Source organism: Passer domesticus, chromosome 24 (assembly GCF_036417665.1).
Source record: "Passer domesticus isolate bPasDom1 chromosome 24, bPasDom1.hap1, whole genome shotgun sequence".
Lineage (NCBI taxonomy): Eukaryota > Metazoa > Chordata > Aves > Passeriformes > Passeridae > Passer > Passer domesticus.
In genome coordinates, this window is record NC_087497.1 from 4,186,949 (window position 1) to 4,199,082 (window position 12,134).

Consider the following 12,134-nt stretch of genomic DNA (forward strand, 5'->3'; position numbering starts at 1 on the left):
GGGATGCCACGGCTCCTCCGCCGGGCACGGGCAGCGCACGGTGCCCGGCACAGGCAGCAGGTGGGGGATGCGGGCGTTCCTCTCTCCCGGGACTGAGGCAGCTCTGTCCCGGTGTGTGGTTTAAAACTGTGCCAAGACACGAGGCAGCAGGACTCGGCTGCGCTGGCACCGCATTTCCAAACTGTTCTGCCCAGGGCAACGGGATTTTCAGGGTTTCCCCACCATAGAAGTGGGGATCTTGTCCTGCTGCGGCCCTGTGTCCACGCTGGGTGAGCATGGGGGCAACGCTGCTCCAGCCCTGGGCTGCCGTAGGGCCAAGAAGGGGAAAGGAGGTTGGAGCCCATTCACCCCATGCCAGGGGCGGGCAGCGCCCAGCCCTGGGGGCTCTGCACATGGAGGGGGCTCTTCTCCCACCCTGTGGCTGCTGGCATCAGCATCCCAGGGCACAGGGCATCCCTGCTCGGGGAAAGGCAGGGTCTGGGGGAAGCCATGCCCACGGGCCCCCTGTCCCGGGTGGGGTGGCGAGGAGTGGCCGGGGGGGCGGGGGCAGGGGCCGCGCTCTCGGGGGTGCGGTGCGCGCAGTCTCCCTCCTGCGCCGGAGAACGAGCAGCGGCCGGGCTGGGACCGCCGAGGGGAGAGAGGAAAAAAAGAGGGAAAAGGGAGAAATCGCAGCACCCGCTCCGGCTCGGCCCCTCTCCGCACCCCCCGCACCTTTGGTCCCGCTCCGCATCCCCCGCACCCCTGATCCCGCTCCGCATCCCTCTCTCTCCGCATCCCCCCGTCCCGCTCCGCATCCCCCGCACCTCCCGCGCCCCCGGCCCCGCTCCGCCCTCCCGCCCGCCCCGCTCCGCCCCGCGGGGTGCCCGGCCCGGCCCGGCCCGGCCCGCCGCTCCCGCCAGCGGCCGCCCGTGCCCGCCGCTCCGCTCCGCTCCGCCGCGCCGACGGCAGCGAGGTAAGGTCCGCGCCGCTCCGCCGGGATGGGCTCAGGGCTCCGCCGCGATGGGCTCAGGGCTCCGCCGCTCCCGGTCCCGCTCCCGGTCCCGCTCCCCTGCGCATCCCGCGGGCTGCGCCGGGCTCGGGCAGGAGTTGATCCCGTGGATTTCCCAGTCACGAGTCCCGCTGTTCTGGTGCCTTTTCCCCGAGGAGCACCGCAGGACGCTCCAGCCATCCCTCTTCGGGCAGGTCTGAGCCCGCTTTCCTCCACTTTACCTTTTCTCATCCTTTCTCCCTCCTCTGACCCACCTCGGTCACGTCCCGTTCCCGCGAATCCTCCCCAGAGCCTCTGCCGTCTCCCAGTGCCCAGCCCCTTCTTTCTGCTGTTAGGAAATGTTTGTGAGAACAAAAGTTTTGGGGAAAGTGCCGTGACCTTTGGGACAGCCACTGCTGGCACTCACTGCTCCAGCCCTGCCTGGAGTCTCGTCCCCTCCTGCAGCTCCAACATCTGCACCCGGGTACCAGCACCATTCCCGGGTGCTGGCACTGTGGTGCCTTCCACAAAAACCTTGGGAAACACCAGGTGCTTATTTTCTTAAGAGTGTTGCTGTTAATTGTCTCCTGAGCTACCAGGTTCTCCAGCTTTGAACATTCCCAATAAGCCAGGAAAGATCCCCCCTGTACAGTAGCCCCAGGCCAGGCAATAACCTACCGGAGATATTTCTCATCTATGGGCAGCTTTGCTATAAGGAACATGTTTAATAAATCATAAGGCCGGTGAATTCCTGGGATTTTTATTGCTTCTGTAAAAATGCAGTTTTGATCCGTCTGCGAGGGATATTGGGAAACAAAGCGGCTCCTTTCAGAGCCGGATCCTACGAATTTAGGACACAGACCTGGCAGCAGGGCTGGTGGCTGCGAGCCCCCTGGGCAGGGGCAGTGCCGTGGTGGGGCACAGGGGCTGTCCTGTCCCTGCTCTTTTAGGAACCAATGCAACCCAGGTGCCTGAATCCCTGTCTTGGCTTTCCTCACTCCTCTGGGGCTCTGGACACGACCGTGTGTGTGGAGCCGAGGCAGCGATGCCAGGGGAAACATCACAGCTGGAAACAACCAGGCTTCCAGTTACATTTTTCCTCCTTGCCTTGTTGCCCAGAGGGAAAAGAAGCAGCAAAACCCGAAGTGCTAAAAAATGGGAGAGGTTCTTGCAGGAGGACTCGCCTGGTTTCCGTCAGCCCGGCTGACCCCATCTCCCAGCAGTGGGGCGGTGGATTGTCCCAGCTCCCAGGCTGGGCAGAGGAATGGCAATAAAGCAATTTTCTTTGCCTGTTCCAATCTGAAAACTGGGGTTTAGAAGCGGGAGCAGAGCCAAAACGCAAACAGCACACAGAGATGTGAATCCAGCAGCTGTCAGGGGCTCATTGGGATTTCGGAAACCACGAGTGCTGTGGCCAGGGCAGTTGGTTGTGGGCTGGAATAGGTGGTGGAGGCTCTGCCCCACTGCACTGGGCCAAACTGAGAGGCCAGGCTGTCCTTGTGCAAGGAGGCAGCAGTTTGGTGATCGGGATTTGTCCCGTCTCCTGCCATGCCTTTGTTTTAGGCTGTGCAGAGCCCGGCCACAGAGGCGGGGAGGGAGCGTTTCTTTGTACAGGGAAGCATTTAAATTCTTTGCAGTGATTCATATATTCCATTCATATGAAACACAGTCCTGCCGAGTGTGAATGGGGACTGCGGGGGGATTTTTTTAAGGCAATAAGCCCTAGAAGTGTCAAAAGTTATTCACACCTTGGTGAAATCAAGGATATTTCTGTCCGTGGCTCTTGGCAGGGGCTCAGCACAGCTCGCCTTGCGTTGGGTTTTTGGTTTCCCACTTGGATACGGAGCAGGGGGAGCACAGGGGCAGCGCTCCCATTCCCCGTGCCCAGTGATGGAAGATTTCCTGGTGCCAGAGGGGCCTGGCATGGGCTGTGCCCGGCGGTTGTGGCTCAACACCCCGGGGTCACACGCCCAGAAAGCCCCTGGCTGGTGAGCAGCCACCTCTTGTGGTGGTCACCAAGGCTGTGGCCACAGCTACAGACCAGCTGTCCCCATTGGGGCAGAGCCTGCCCTGCCTGCCCTCAGCACAGGACACAGGAACAGCCCAGAGAGGGGCGTTTTTGGGGGGTGCTGGGACCTGAATGAGGGGCTCCTGGGGTCAGGCATGACCCTGGAGTCACTGAGCTGCTCTGAGGGGCTGCCAAGTCCCTGTTGAGGAGTGTTAGTTTGGGGGGAATCAAATGGAGTGGCTGGGGGCCAAGATATGGGGGCATCAGCCCGGTGCCACAAGGTGCCCCAGGTGTGGGGGCAGCACCACGGGGAGCTCTCTCCTCTGCCAGCTGCTCCAGGACGCTTTGCACCACTGTAAATCCTCTCCGAAGGAACTGGAAGACAGTTTTATGGCTGCTGGGGAGGCAGATTAGCAGGGTGTTGTTTCCAGTGCTGATCCATCACGGGACGCCGGCGCTGCGTGGTGCATCCAAGCGCGGTGCAGCCTCTCCCGGGGAGGTGGAGGTGAAACTGCCCGGTTTGGATGCTCTGTCTGCTCGCTGGCTCTGTGGTGTGAGGGACAAAACCTCCTCCTTGGGCCCTGGGTGCCATGGCCAGCAGCAGGCAGGCTCCTCACACTCTGCTACAGCTGCGGATCAAGGGGATTTGGGCAGTGGCACCTGCAAAAGGCATTAACCCGGTGGGGAGGGCGTGGGGCAGGTCCTGTCTGTCCCCTCTGTCATTGTCTCCTATTTCATCTTGTCCACAGCCCAGGAAGGAGCAGAGTTTCCATTCCTCTGCGCTAAAGAAAATATCTGTGACAATAAAATCTCATAGCTCAGAAGAGAGAGGGATAAAAAGACAGCAAAATGAATTTGTCTTCCCTCAGTTTCTCAATCCCACCTTTTTCCCTCTGGGAGAGGGTGCAGGCCATCGACTCTGTTGGGCATGCACTAGACTCTGAGCATCCCCAGTCCTCCATGCACTTTGTCACAGCTAATTAGAGAGGGTAATTAACTGACTTAACAAAGGCAGGGTGGGATTGACTCATGCCCATCCCCTCTTTTGCACTCAGGGGTTCCCTGTGCAAAAAACACACTGGGGACATTTGGGGAGCAGGGCAGGGTTCTGCTGGAACCTGGCTGTGTCCTGCAGTAATCCAGTGGGACTGGGACCCTCAGGGTGGCTGGTGGGACAGGGGTGACACCCCAGAGCAGCAGCTCTCCCCTCCTGCTCAGGGCTCAGCTGCACGTTGCTTCCCTGCGTTGGCGACTTGGACGCCGGCACAGACATAATAAACCGCTTTTCCTTTTCCCCCTGTCACCGGAGCCGCTCCTGAGTCACATCCCTGGCTGCCTGGCTCTTCCCCAGGGCTGTCTGCTCTGGCTGCATAACCCTGCACATCGGCTGCAGACTTCAAAGCCGCGGGATCCATCCCGGCCGGGAAGGGCTGCGGGGATGGCAGCGCTCCGGGAAACATCTGCAGGGCCGGGGGGGCAGGGCTGGCCTGGCTGCTGCCATGTGATGCTCTGCTCCCCAAAAGCCTGGCTCACCCCTGGGCATTGATCTGCTCCAAAGAGCTGCAGGAGCTGGATTCTTCACCAAAGCCACATCCTGCCCTGTTCTCCCACGTTCTTGCAGGAGCATCCCAAGAGCAGGGACCCCACAGCTCCTGACGGCTGCTGCCCCCCTGAAGTGCTCCTGAGCTTGGCTGGGGGCTGCAGGTGGGAGATGGGTCCTAAAAAGGACCAAAGGTGGCAGTGTGAGGGTGTCTGCTGTTCCCTGAGCCCAGTGCTCCCAGTGCCTCTGGCCCAGTGTCAGCCGAGTTCACAGAGCAAAGCTCCAGCTCACAGGCAGCAACTGCAGCCAAATTCTGCAGAGCAGCCAGGTCTGGTCTCTGTGACCTTCCCTGGGGCCGAGCCCATCCTGCTGGCCCATCTGGAGATGTTTGTCCTCAGAGGCTCTTCCAGGCGCCTCCATCCAGGACGGGGCTTGGCAGGGTGCAGTCAGGGAGGAGGACAACAACTCCAGTGTCCACCTGCTGTGGATGCAGTGACTGATACAGTGCCTTGCCCAGCTTGGCTGTTTTGCACCAAAACCCTGAGTCCTTATTTCTCGCAGCGCTCCCAGCCCAAGTTCTGCCTTCCCCAGGCAGGATGTGGCCCCAGAAATTGCCCCAAAGCAGCAGATTTGTGCAAACCTGCTGCACGCTGGAGCAGCCTGGCAATGCTGGACCCCTGGGACCTCGCAGTGCTCCTGTGCCTGCCCCACAGAGCTCTGGCTGTCGCTGAGAGCCTCTTTATTGTTCTGGTGGAGGGTTTTGTTTCACTGCTGCCTTCCAAGTTCCCAGGGATCTAAATTCTAAAGCAGGGTCTTGTAAAGAGCCCTGTCCAGATGGGCGAGATGATATTGCCATATCAGATGAGAACTATCCCTGCCTTTATCCACAGACAATGCAGCAGTGGGAGCAAACAAGGATAGAGCCTTTCTTCCGAGGCACATTAGCCAAATAAGAGCCTTCACTTTGTTTTGTGCCGAAACCTAAGGCCCTGAGGCCAGACCACCTCAGGGAACTGTCCCCATCCCTGCAGCCATGTGAGGATTTGCCCTTTTCCCCATTTTCCTGGCAGGGCAGGGCAGCAGGTCGTGCCCATCTCAGTGCTGGGGTGTTCCCTGTCCTGTCAGAGTGCTGTGCGTGCCCCCAGGGCTGGGAAGGTCTCAGCAGTGCTGCAGGGACTGGGCAGCACTCAGGCCCCTTCTCTCCTTGGATACCACAGAAGGTGGAAGATGATTTGGTTGTGCCCCATCATTTGTGGGGTAGTTGAACCCACTCAGAAGAGTCAGGGCAGACGAGGCTGCTCTGTGCACTCACTTGTGGTGATGCACAAACCCTGCAGCCAATTCACCTGCTTTCAGATTTCATTACAAGACCCAGAATTCAGCCCAGGTTTGTTTTAAGAAGTTACCAGAGGCTGAGAGAGCCTGGGACTGATTTATGGCTTCCCATCAAAATCATGTGGTTTCACCACGAAACTTGGAAGCTCTGGCTGCATTTTTCCTTTGGAGATTTTGGCTTTGCTCCAGGGCTGGGAGTGTGAATCCAGGGTGTGCATCAGGGCTGGAGCATTCGGGCGCTGAGACTGAAATGGAGGAGATATGGATCACCAAGGAGAATATTTAATGTCAGGACAACACAGCCGTGGTTCTCAGGGAAGCACTGATAAGGCAGTGGGAGGCTTGGCACGGCGCAGAGCTGCAGCAGGTCCTTTGCTCTCACTGTAGCTTTCATTTCAACACTCAACACTTATCACCCTCACATCCTGCTCAGTGTCAGCAGCATCTCCTGAGCTGCTGTGCCCAGCAGGCTGGGAAGTTCCACTGCCCTCCCCGATGCCCTGCTCTGGACTCACAGGGTGAGCTGCCAGTGCCCACCGGGGTTAAATATGTGGGCTTTTGCCAGAGAAGCATATTTCAGCCTCAAACATGCATTGTCAACAACTGCAGAAAGGTATTTCTCACTGCTCCGTGTACTGTGAGCCAGGGACAAGAACAAGACGACTTTTATTGCTATTTCTTCATATTTCCTGATATTGCCAGTCTGGCACTCACAACCCACAGGCAGATCCTGACCTGGGCCTGGGTTTGGATTACAGCAGCGATACCTTTGTCTTTGCTTTGCCTTTAATTTCAGAAGCTTTGGGCCCTGTAGGGCTGAGCTGATAACCCTGGAGGGCAGAGCCCACAGACCCAGGGCAGCTTGGTCAAGGTCAGACCCCAAACCAGCCTGTGCCCAGGCACACAGAATCATTGAGATTGGAAAAGCCCTTCAGGATGATCAAGTCCAGTCTTCAACCAAATACCCCATGCCCACTAAGCCGTGCCCTGAAGTGCCACGTCTGTTTTTTGAACACTTCCAGGGATTCTGACTCCACCACATCCCTGGGGAGCCTGTTCCACAGCTGGACCCAGGCCAACCCCCTGCCCCTCACAGCAGCTCAAGGACCCCAAAGCCCAGTGATTGCCACGGGCCCACAGACCCCTGAGGGCCACATTGTGGGGGTCTCAGCCCCTGGCTCATGGCAGTGCATGAAGAGAGGAAAGGAGCTTTGTGTTACATAAATAACAAGGTCAAACCCCGCGAGCTGCTCCTGCTGCGCGCGTCCTGCCGAGCATCCCCCGGCGCGGGGGCCAGCGGGACAGCGGAGCCGCTTCGGGGCTTGGGTGCCTTTCTGGTTTCAATTTAATGGCTTTTTAAAGTCGAGATGAAAGGGAGAGGCGGGCAGGGCCGCAGCAGTTCCCCTGTCTGCATCCGAAGGAAGCTGGTGGGGCCGTGCCGAGCCCCGGTGGCTCCGTGCCCGCTTCCCGATCCTCCGCTTGCTCCTTCCCACCGCCGGCACAGACACGTCCACACCACGAACAGACGCTGTCCCTGCCAGCACTGCGCCCTGCTGGGAAGTGCCAGCTCATGTGGCAGCGTGGGATGACCCCTCAAGGCCTGGTGCGGGACACTCAGGTGTCTGGCACTGACCTGACAGCCTGGCACAGTTGGTGTCGATGGTTTCTTCCATTTCACCTCCCATTAAAGACCACACGTGATGTGGTCATTGCCAAGCATCAGCTACGGGCCAGGACAAGACCCCAGCGCTCCTCAAGCAGCCATAAATTGAGCTGTACGAGGAGTCTGTAATTATTTTATGCCAAGCCTGGTATTTTCCTCCCCCCAGGGAAGCAGCAGAGCGAACAAGAGCAGGCCTGTGCCAAACCATGCCCGGGCAGTGCTTTTATGAAATCTTGGGTTCGTCAGAATTAATTTCATTTAAAACATTCTTCTCGTTTTTCATAAAGCACAGCAAATCCGCGGTACTTAGGGCAGGAATGCAGCCAGAGCGCTGCCGGGCAGGCGGTGAGTTACCCGCGGCAGACGGGCCGTGACGCGGGGTCGGCCTCGGCTTCCTGGGGGCATCCAGCTGGGAGGAGACGCTCAGTGACCGTCTGGGAGCAGCCAGCACGGAGCTCCAGCAGTCCCATCCCGTCCTGCGCTCCCAGGGGATGGGGAGGTCCAGGTGTTTGTCCCCAAAGCTCTGTGAAGGCTGTGGATGTGGCTGTTCCCATCGCAGCGCTGTCCCTGCCCGTGTGGGATGGGGCATCACTGTCTGCTTGAGTGCCCTGGCTGGCAGCAGCTGGCCCAGGGGTGGAACCTGGTCCAAAACCTGAGCAAAACTGCTCAGATTGTCAATAATTCAAGTGATTTTTGGGGCTGGGGTACCTGACTGGGGCTGGGGGCTGAAGCAGTGTGGGGACAAGGGGTGGGAGCTGGTGCTCCTGCCTTGCATGAGAAGGCGTGAAGACCAGAGCTGTGGGAGAAACAAACCTCTGTCCACTACTGCTGAGATGTGGCAGGGCACCTTCCCAAAGGCAGGACCTCTGCAGGGCTGCTGCTGGAGGGCTCTTGGCTTGGGAAGGGGTTTAGTCCCTGGGGTCCAATCCCAGCAGGAGAAACAGCTCAAAATTCCCATAATTCTGGAGACCTGACCCACTGGGGAGGGGTGTAACTCCCCTCCCTTCAACCTTCCCCCTCTTGCAGCCTCGCAGGACAGGACCCAGGCGAGCCCCTCAGCTGCTGTGTCCTCTTAGGATGCAAACAGGAGCTCGTGACCTTGGGTGACCCTGGGGCAATGAGAGGAGACACGGGACATCCCTGTGGGATTAGAAACCAGAGGGAGCCAATGGGTCCATGCAGCTGCTCCTGCTGCAGGCTGGGATCATCCCTGCCATGCTGGGAACCTTGTGTGCTCCAAACTTCCCCCTCCTGCCAGGTCTGTGGGCTCCAGCCTGCCAGGCAGCTGGCAGGGGTGAGCAGGGGGATCAGAGGGTCTAGCAGGTGTCGACCCTTATCTTTCATCCTGCTGCAGGGAAATCCATGGCTCCGTCTCCCCTGCTCCTGCCCGAGCCCTGCCCTTTCCCTCCATGTGTGCTCTGCTGACTGGGATGGACTGGGAGATGGAACAGCGTGGGCTCTGCACCACGGCCAGAGCCCTCCGAGCTCAGCTCTGGCTGGATGGCACTGCAGAGAGTGGCCAGCACTCCTGGCACAGCCAGGTGCCCGGCTGGTGGCGTTTGCCAGCCGCAGGGTCGGGGTGATCCGTGTGGAGCGTGAGAGCACGGGGCTGGGCGTGCTGTTTATTTTGGTTAAATTGAGTTTTCTCTGGGAGATTGGGGGGCGCGGGGGGCCTCCAGACAAGGGGCTTTTGTGAGCTGAGCTGCAAGCCGATCCCCTTTTGTGGTTTTGCTTTTTTGGATGATACAATTTGTTATTCCAAGAACTACCCAGCAAATGGACCCCATTAGCCGAGTCCCCAGAGCAGCTGGAGCTGGAGCTGGCGCTTGCAGTGCCTTTGTCTGCATCCACCTTGGGCCCACGAGGAGCACTGGGGCCATGGCACTGCTTTGCCCTGGATGGTGCTGGGGGAGATGGAGGGGCAGGAGCTGCTGTCTCTCCTTGCTGGCTGTGCTGACAGAGCATCTTATGGGATTAGCCTGGGCTGGGACCAGCAGAAAGCACTGGGTTTGTTGAATTCCCTGTCACACTCATGGCACACACTGACAATAACCCAGTTGTTGCCACGCTGCTGGGGGCTGGAGCCAGTGCTGGGGCAACCCACCCAGGGGCAGCCCTTTCAGCCCCTCACACAGGGCTGGACCTCGCCCTCACGCTTGATGGGAGCTGTGGGAATCCACATCCCTCTCTGCCTTTGGGCACGAGCAGCATCCCCTGCACCAGGGGCAGCATTAGGGACCCCACTGGCATCCCCCCGCTGCTCCAAAGCGCCCCTGCACAGCCAGCACACCAAGGGCAGCTGCGTGAGCGTCGCGGCAACTCCGGTGCTGTTGGAGCCCGGCCCGGGGCCGGGGTGCCGGGGCACGGCCACCTCCGGCCAGCAGGGCTGGGCGCTCCAGCCGGAGCATCCTTGGCCTCGGCGCTGCCTCCCGCGGGGATGCTGCCGCCGCTGTTTGTCTTGGCTCCGATGGGCTTTTTCCTGCATGTGAGAGGCTGGAGCTGCGCAGGAGCCAGTGGGGTTATAAATAAAAGCGTCGGACACCTCTGTGGGTGGTGCTGAAAGCTCCTGAATTATCCCCCGCCCTGACACAGGCCGTGTGGCTGCCGCGCTCGGGACACACCCGCGGCTCTCCCGCTGCCCGGCCCCGTCCTGGCCGCCCTTGCACAGCCCCCGTGCCCCCTCCTGAAGTGCTGGGACACCCTGGCCTGGCCAGCTGGGATGTGTCCCCCTCCCACCAGCCTCCTAACGGGACAGGTTCCCCAGCGAGCAGGGGTGTCCAGCTGTGGGCACACACACCAGCCCTGCCCGGAGGTGAGTTTGCCCCAGGGGCTGGGTGCGGGAGCATCCCTAGGGCACGGTGCGTGCTGGCACCACAGAGGGGTCATTACCTGCTGCCAGGTAGCCCCGTGGCCATCTCTGGCTGCTGAAGAACTGTGAGGAGAGTGAACCTTGCCACCCCACCTCCCGCACCGTGCCGTGGCGCTGGGCTGGTGCGGGCAGAGTGGCCGGAGGCCGTGGGACTGTCACCTCGCCCTCCCCGGGCACTGCCTCCTGCCTTGCACGGCATTTGTTTCCATTGGCTCATCAGGGCCACGGTCCGGCCTGGCAGAGCCCGGCGGGGCCGTGGGAAGGGGCAGCCCTGACTTCCCAACAAAAGGAGCCCGGCAGTGGGCAGGAGACAGAGCCGGGAGCCAAGCGCAGGGCAGGACCCCGTGCGGGCTCCTCGGAGCGGCCGCCTCCGCTCACCCTGCCCGGGGGATGCAGCCCCCGGTGCCCCCCTCGGGGGCGAAGGCCAGCACGGATGGGGGGTCCTGGCGCCCAGCCCCGACCGCAGCCCCCCTCCCACCGCCATTCCACCCAGGGCCTGACATTTCAACGTGCCGAGCCTTCGGAAAACAGCATTTTAATGCTCTTGCTGTAAAAGCGGTGGAAAATGTCCGTGGGCTTGTGCGGGAAGGCTCCCGGGAGCCGTGGGCGGGCCGGGCGCTGCTGAGCCCTGCCAGGGCAGCGCGGGTGGGTGGGATCTGGGCAGCCCCAGGGCTCTGACACCCCTGCAGGCACAGCCAGCTCTGCTCACCCCGGTTTCTGCAGCAGGGGTGAGGCTGGGGCTGCCTGTCCCAGCTGGGTTCTGCACTCGAGGCACAGAGGGGACTGTCACCTCACCGTCCCCTGGCATTGCCCCCTGCCATCCCTGCCTCCAGAGCTTTTCCTGTGCTCTTCCCATACCAACTCCAGGCTGAAGGATGAAGGGTTCCTTGGGCATCTTTTCTCTTCTGTTTTTGGAGGTTGTTTTAGGATTGTTCTCTAGAAAAAATGGGCTGAATTTAATTCTTCCCATATTTCATTGCTCAGAAATGCCAGGCCAGTGTGGCAGCATGGCACCTGCAGCAGATGCCCAGTGCCTGCCCAAACTGGGGCTGCCCCGTGCCCACCACTTCCTAGAAGGCAGCAACATGGCCCAGGTTGGGTCTGATCCCCAGGTTTGGATCCATTCCCAGCTCTGGGTCTGTCCCCAGGATCTGGATCTGCAAATAACACGGGGAAATGACTGGCACAACACTTGGGGTCCCTCGGGCACAGTAACCATGCCAGCCCCTCCTGAGCTCCTTGGCAGCCTCCTGGCACCTGTGCCCAAGCAAGGGGGTGCCCTTTTCAAGGCAGGGTGTCCTGGCTGGGCGCAGCAGTGTGCCATGGCAGGAGGAGACCCCTTGGGTCCCGAGTGGAGACTGAGGGAGGCTCCACATGACACAGCCTGGAGGAGAACTCGCAGCCAGCTGAGTGCTTTTCCAGCTCCAAGCCCAAACAAAAGGTTTTGTAATAAGTGTCTCCCTGTGCCCGGGTTCAGGGTCCGGCTTTGCGCCCCGGCGCTTCCGAGTGGGAACATTTGGATGTAGATGGGAGCACAGGGGTGCAAAATCGGGGACTGACCCTGAGGGACCAAACTTCATCCCATTCTCAGTCCCCTGGGACACTGCAGGGACAGCCCTGAGCACCACTGGCTGCGTGTCCATCCAGGGCCAGCGTCTCTAACAGAAACAAATGAGTCCTACTAAGAAAATATTCCATATATTCTGCACTGCTTTCCACTGGTGCTGGAGCTCCAAGTCCCCAGTTTTGCTT

The 12,134-nt window shown here is 60.2% G+C and overlaps 1 protein-coding gene across 1 annotated transcript in view; it reads left to right on the forward strand.

Annotated features, from left to right (window-relative positions):
- Positions 1 to 674: 674 nt before the first annotated feature.
- COL8A2 (collagen type VIII alpha 2 chain) overlaps positions 675 to 12,134 on the forward strand; it is a 29,741-nt gene continuing 18,281 nt past the window's right edge. The window contains exon 1 of the mRNA XM_064398554.1: positions 675 to 952. The gene's annotated coding sequence lies outside the window, so the exon portion shown is untranslated. The remainder of the gene's footprint in view (positions 953 to 12,134) is intronic.